The sequence below is a fragment of the Eublepharis macularius genome, chromosome 11, assembly GCF_028583425.1.
Source record: "Eublepharis macularius isolate TG4126 chromosome 11, MPM_Emac_v1.0, whole genome shotgun sequence".
Classification (NCBI taxonomy): Eukaryota; Metazoa; Chordata; class Lepidosauria; order Squamata; family Eublepharidae; genus Eublepharis; species Eublepharis macularius.
This window is the reverse complement of record NC_072800.1, coordinates 94,855,384-94,862,502: the sequence shown is the minus strand read 5'-3', so window position 1 is coordinate 94,862,502 and position 7,119 is coordinate 94,855,384.

Here is a 7,119-nt window from a genome sequence, read left to right as displayed (position 1 = left end):
GATGCACTCCCACGGGGGAGCCCAAAGCCTCGGAGAGTCCTGCGGAGCCAGGAAGGGGAAGCCTTTAAGCAAAGCCAAAGAGGACTACAAAAAAATTGCTGACAGAAAACATTCTGGAAACTGCAACCAGGAGACTTTGTGTATATCTCCGCACAAAACATTAAAACAGAACAACCCAGCCAAAAACTAGGCTGGGAGTCCTTAGGACCCTTTTCCGTGAAAAGGGGAACGAAGGAAGTAACTGTAGAAGTGGAACTTGCAAAGAACTGAAGACAAATCCATCCCGTATTCCGCTTACTGAAGTGGAAGCTGCTTGGGAAGGTGAAGGCGCTGCCCTGAGCCAGAGCTTCCTTCCGCGAGGCTTTCTGAGATGCTGCTGCAGCACCCAGTGTGGCCGCCCTTCCTGAAAGGAGGTCGAGGCAGACTCTGGGTTTTAGTCCTTGCTCGCTTCCAGCCTGCATTTTTTTCTCTGTGTAACTTTCCAGCAAGGCAGTGCCCAGCCTCAAGGCGTTTCCCTCCTCCACCCCTCCCCCTTCCTCAGCCCAAATCCTGCTTGCTTTCTCCTCCTGCAAATCACGGCTGTAGATGTTTAATTAAAGATCTCTGGGGAAAGAGAAGCAAGAACCAGACGATTCCCCCACCCTGCACACACACATACACGTGCATACTCACACACCCATGCAGCAGTTGCACAACAGACTCAGACCCACCTTTTGGACTCCCCCCCCTCCCCGATGCCCACTTTGAGCTGGGCCCAGGGGTCTCCTGGAATTACAACCAGTCTTCAGACAACAGAGATCCATTCCCCTGGAGCAAATGGCAGGTTCGGAGGGCTCTGCTCATCCCAGGCTCTGCCCTCAATTTCCCAGGAATTTCCCACCCTAGAATTGGCAGCCCTCTTCCCTCCTAGGCTCCATGGTGCATGCTGTCTGCGTGAGACGGGAGCAGGACAGGCTCCAGTTGAAATCAAACTCGTCTTCTGGCCAACAAAGGCTGTTTTTCTGTGCTGAAGTACTTGAGAATAAATCCCACTAGTGGGAGCTATTTCTGAGTAAGCAGTCGTAGGCCTGGGCTATCGGGTTTCACATCCCGGGTGGGCGTGGGGGAAACACTGTGCAGTTTATTCCCATCTGTGCTGGAGATCTGAAAGAGACTCGCTGCCAAGGGCATGCAGAAGACCACAGCCCTGAGTGGGCCGCTGGTCAAGACGGCCTTAACCAAAGAAGCCCATCCTGCGCGAGAACAAGGGTGAGCTGGAACCACAGTTCCCAGCACGTACTGCAAGGAGCAAGCTGGTTTGGGAAAAGATCCCGGCAAATCAGCCTGAAGCATTGCTTTAAGCTGGTGGAGGGTTTTGTGCTGCAAAGAACCAGCTTGCTTAGGGCTTTGATGCCTGTGTGTGTGTGTGTGCAGAGTTCGGGGGGGGGGCTCCAAAGGCTGGTTGGTGTTTCCTTCACAGTATCTGTCTGAAGAAGTGCCCTGTGAGTGACCCACAAAAGCTCATGCTGGAATGTTTGTCCAGGTACCCCTTTCCAACTATGTCCCCTCCAGGCCAATATGGGATGGCCTCACTTTAGTCCAAGGCGATGGTTCCTCCTCTGCATCTGGTTCCTGATACGTGGCAGTTTCTTGCGAGCAAGCAAGCAGCGGGAAAGGCAGAAGAGCACCACATCTTCCCATTCAAGACTCTCAAGTCCAGGAGCACCGTAAAGACCCACAAGATTTCCGGGGTAGAAACTTCTTGGCATCAAAGCTCCCTTTGTCTGAGATCCCTGAGCCCTTATAGCCCAGTCCGAAGGTGGAAGGGGTGTTGCAAAGGAGAGGGTCAGGGTGCAGAGGTACAGCGCAAAATGTAATGAGCTTAATTAGAGCAACGGAGGAAAAGCAGAAAATTCAGACGAGGCGTCAGCCGTCTGCAAGTACCTCCTTGGGAGCAACTTCCTTGCAGTATGTTTTTAAAAAGCGCACATTAGATTGAGTTTGCATTACAGATACACGGAATGTTGTTACAACATTCTAGTTTGGTGTAGTGGTTGAGAGCGCGAGACTCTAATCTGGAGAGCCGGGTTTGATTCCCCACTCCTCCACTTGAAGCCAGCTGGGTGATCTTGGATCAGTCACAGCTCTCTCAGAGCTCTCTCAGCCCCACCCACCTCACTGAGTGATTGTTAATGTGATAATAATAACACACTTTGAGAGCCAGTTTGGTGTAGTGATTAAGAATGACAGGACTCTAATCTGGAGAGCCGGGTTTGATTCCCCACTCCTCCACTTGAAGCCAGCTGGGTGACCTTGGGCTAGTCACAGCTCTCTCAGAGCTCTCTGCCCCACCCACCTCACAGGGTGTTTTGTTGTGGGAATAATAATGACATACTTTCTGAACTGCTCTGAGTGGGCATTAAGTTGTCCTGAAGGGCAGTATATAAATCGAATATTATTATTAATGTTATTTACATTTGCTTGTGTTTTCTAAAATATCTGCTTTACACCTGAAGCTGTAATGAATAAGGGTTAGGGTTTCAAATGGGAGATGAAACAAGGAACTAAAAATTGCAAACCTCTTTTGAACAAGCAGACCTCACAATAGGTATGAGATTGGGACAACTTTTCCCTCTCTACCAGCTGGGCTCCACGGGACACTCTAGGAAATCCCAGGACCGTTTGTGGTAGAAAGACGGGTTCAGGTCTCCGCTGTGCCGCGAAGCTTGCTGGCTGACCTTGGACCAGTCACTCTTTCGCAGCCTGTCACATGGACAGACGTTGACTGGTGTGGGTTGCAGGGACCAGATTGCTGCAGTCTTGGGCCACCTACATGGGCTCCCAGTCTGTTACCTGACCAAATTCAAAGAGCCGGTGCTGATCTCTAAAGCCTTCCGGATTCCACCATCAAACCCGTAGGAGCCTGCCTGCCTGCTGCGGCAATCCTCTGAGGCTCCTCTTCAGGTATCTGTGCCACCTGAGGCTGGGCAGGTGACAACCCAAGAAAGGGCCTTCTCTGCCCCCCCCCAAGGGAGATTAGTTTGGCCTCGTCCATCGCTGCTTCTAAGACCCTTTTGTTGTGTCCTGATTCCTCCTTGCCTGTCGTTTTAATTACTGTCTGTGTGTCATTTCAGTTTTGGTTTTAATTGTTTTTATGATCTGTTGCTCCAGTGTGTGTTTAATCATTACCCACTTTGGCAAGACATAAATGCTGTCAATAAAGAATAACAATAACAACAACATTCGGTTTATATATCGCCCTTCAGGACAACTTAATGCCCACTCAGAGCGGTTTACAAAGTGTGTCATTATTATCCCCATAACAAACACCTTGTGAGGTGGGAGGGGGGGCTGAGAGAGCCCTGAGAGAGCTGTGACTGAGCCAAAGTCACCCGGCTGGCTTCAAGCGGGGGGGGGGGAATCAAACCCAGCTCTCGAGATTAGAGTCCGGCGCTCTTAACCACTACGCCGAACTGGCGTAAAAGAGAACGAAAGCCGAACTGCCTCTGCTGCGGTTCTGGCCTCCAAGCCGGTCCTCGACAGATCCGTGCTGTGAGCTGAACTCGGTGACGCCTTCCACCCAAGAGTTGTGGAAATGAACCGCGGAAGGGGAGCTGCGTGTTGTGTGGGGGGGGCTGTGTTCGCTTTGGGGGCCTACACAGCAATCGGGGGGCTGCCCTGCAGGTTACATGTGCTCAGAGCCCTTTTGGAGATCTCGGGACATGGGAGGTGCGGGGGGCGGGGGGAGATCCTGCCCCAGATTCCGTGTCATGAACGCCAGGCGCTCTTCGGAAGCGGGCGGGGCGGGGCGGGGCGGGGGCGCTTGGGATTCTTTGCGGCGGTGAGCCGGAGACCCGGACGCGGGGATGAGCGCGGATCCGCGTGGGGCGTGTGCGCGACGCAGGCGCCAGCGGGGGCTCGCCGAGCACAAAGCGGCCGGCCCCGTCGGCTCCCGGAGCTCCGAGAGACGCATCCTAGTTACCCGCAAGCCGGTCCGGGCCGCTGCGAGGAAGCAGAGCGGCCTCTCGCCCCTGCCAAGCCAGCCCCAGCCGGTGCCCGTGGAAGGGGAGCCGTGTCCCTTCCTCGAGCAGCCCCCCCCCGCCCGAGAGAGAGAGAGCGGGCCGGTGGCTAGAGGCAGAAACGGCAACGCCAGGCTCGCCGCTCCTCTCCCCTCGTGCCTGGGGTCTCCCCGTAAATAAATGGGGGCGGTGTGTGTGTGTGTGTGTGTGTGTGTGTGTGTGAAAGTAGCTGGTGAAAGGATGAGGACTGAAAAGCGCCCCTCCTCCAGCCCCGTTCCTTCCACTGCCCCCCCCCCCAGCCATGAGCTCCCCAGATGGCTTCAAGCGAGCCGCGGGCTCTCCAGGGCCCATCTGCAGAGAGGGATACTTGATGTGCCTGCCTTACAGGACGGTTGTAGAGACTGCTGAGCCGGTGTTATGATGTGCTATGAACAGCTGGGAGAAGCAGGATACAGAATCGAAAGGAAGTCAATTATTGGGATGTTGGCAACACGTTTTAGGGGAACGTGGGAAGTGGAGAAGGGGGTGGGGGAAGATGAGCTTGTGAACAAGCCAGGTTGGGGAGAAGGGGGGCCGCTGGAAGCCCCAGAGACGGAGACCCCCAGCACCCCCACTGGAGCAGGCAAATCTCCTGAGCCTCCCCCCACCCCCGCTGACCAGGCCCGATGCTGGATCCCCTTGGCCCTGGCGGAGAAGTTGTTTGGGGGCGGAGAGGAAGGGGGGAGCCCTCTTTGAATGAGGGAGGGAGGGTAGCCTTTGCGTGGGAGAAGCCGCTCCAATCCCAGGGTCCCCAGATGCCTCCCAGGCCAGGTGGTCCTGCAGGCTATAAACCCTCCTCCTCCTGGGCTTGCCTGCTGCACTGCCCTGCTCCCGGCACCCAGCCTCAGTGCAGGCGAGGGAGCCCCGGCAGGTAAGTGGAGGGCTGCCCAGGATGGGCTGGAGAGGGGCCTCACCGAAGACGGGGGTGTGTGTGTTGGGGGGGGGGTAAGAGCTGGCGATGGCTGGAGGAGCCCACTTCCTCTCCAGTCCGGGGGTGATTCTTTCCAACCACACAGTAAACTTGAGGCAAAAGAGGCTGACTGGCTCTCCAAACATCCAGTGGAGCGAGGCTGCCTGAGCACTCAGGGCAGGCGAGGCATCAAAGTGGACGCCAGGGGGGCAAAAATGGACGTGGGGTTTTTGCCGAAACAACAGCTGGTGATTCCAGAGTGTTTGATGATCTCCGTAGCCTCAAACTGGACTGGGTATAGTAGACTCAGACTGGCTTGTCTTTCCAGACCCCCTAGAACAACTGCTGGGATTTCTAAAAACACAAGTTTACAGGGCTCCAAATTGCCACCGAGTCACATCTCCAGGCCTGGAAATGTTTTTGGCTGATCCCAGAGGCAGGTTCATTCTGTCCGGGAGGCCAGTTTGGAGTAGCTCTTAGGGTGCTGGGTTAGGATCCGGGAGATTTGGGTTCAAGTCTCCACTCAGCAAAGGATCTGGCTGGGTGACCCTCAGCCATTCTCCCTCTTGCGGCACAACCTACTTCACAGGGTTGTTGTGAGGATAGAATGGAGGAGAGAGGAGCCTGTGTGTGCTCCTTGGACGACGGGCGGAATAAAATGTGCCAGCTACACAATTTAAGGGTGAGTGGAAAGCACTCCTCCGTTGTTCGGTGGTAACTTTCCCTCAAGGAGAACTTACTGTGCTGAAGGCTGAGCCCTGCCTTGCCGGTTTCCTCTCTCAGGTCTACCTGAACCAGCAGCCCCAGCTTGCACTCTGGGTGGTTTGGGGCGCTGGGTTATCTTTCCGCCGCCTCCTGCCTCCACTCCCCACCACTACATTTCTGTGGCTGTAGCCAGTTTGACCAGGATTTCAGCCACATGCCCAGCCAAGCCTAGTAAAGACTGCAGTGCCAGGGGACATTTCAAAATGCTCCATTGCAAGGAGGGATTTGAGGGGGGGGGATCTGGGAAGGCGTCTTCCTGCAGGGTGGCTGGCTTGTTTGAAAAATAGGGACTCCTTTGCTCTGCAGGCATCGCTTCGGTCTTTGGCTCACGGAGACCGGTATTCTGTAAGTCGTGTAAAATTAGCCTTTATATTATGTGATCCCATGAAATATGCCACCCTCATTTAATTGGGACTTGTTAAGAATTTGTGTACGAGCACACATGTGCATGTATGTGTGCATGTGCAGAAAGCCAGTTTGGTGTAGTGGTTAAAAGCAGCAGGACTCTAATCTGGAGAGCCAGGTTTGATTCCCCACTCCTCTGCTTGAAGCCAGTTGGGTGACCTTTGGTTAGTCACAGCTCTCTCAGAGCTCTCTCAGCCCCACCCGCCTCGCAGGGTGATTGTTGTGAGGACATTAATAACACACTTTGTAAACTGCTGTGAGTGGGCGTTAGGTTGTTCTGAAGGACAGTATATAAATGTTATTATGCTATTATTATTATATATTGGAGAAGCGAAAGGCTGGGGTGGGGAAAATCAGAGGAAAACCCCCACTCCATCCTCGAAATCTTTCCCTCATTTTTTCCAATGTAAGAAGTGAAAAATTTAGGGGAGCACTGGAAAAGAACTCCTAGGAAATATTTTCACTTTTACCCAAATGAGTAAAATGCTTCTTAAGGCAAGGTTTTTCACACTCAGAACATAAAAAGCAGGGAAAAAGGACTTTTTCAATTTTTCCAATGTAAGACATGGAAAATATGGAGGAACTTTGAACAAATATGAGGGAACGCTTGTGAACTGTTTTCTTGAGTGAGAGTGCTTGTCTTACGAAACATTTCAATCCATCCCAAAGGTACAGCATGAAAAGTCTTGAGGACTTTCTCAATTTTTCCATCAGAAAAACTGGGAATTTGGGGAACGCTGAAAAAGGCTCATATGTTAGATATATTTTCTGGATTTTTTGTTCAAATGTAAATAATTTTGGCAACAACTGATATGCTATAATGTGTCTAGTTATAAAAATTTATTTAAAAGTTCAGTGTTTTCAATGTTACAAAGTTTAGCTTAATAACTGAACATGCTGGGAGTGCAACTTATTGTGACTCTATTTCTGTACTTTCTTTTAATTTCTGCCTTCAACTTTCACTTTGTCCTATCAGATGACAAAACTTAAAGATACATGTGC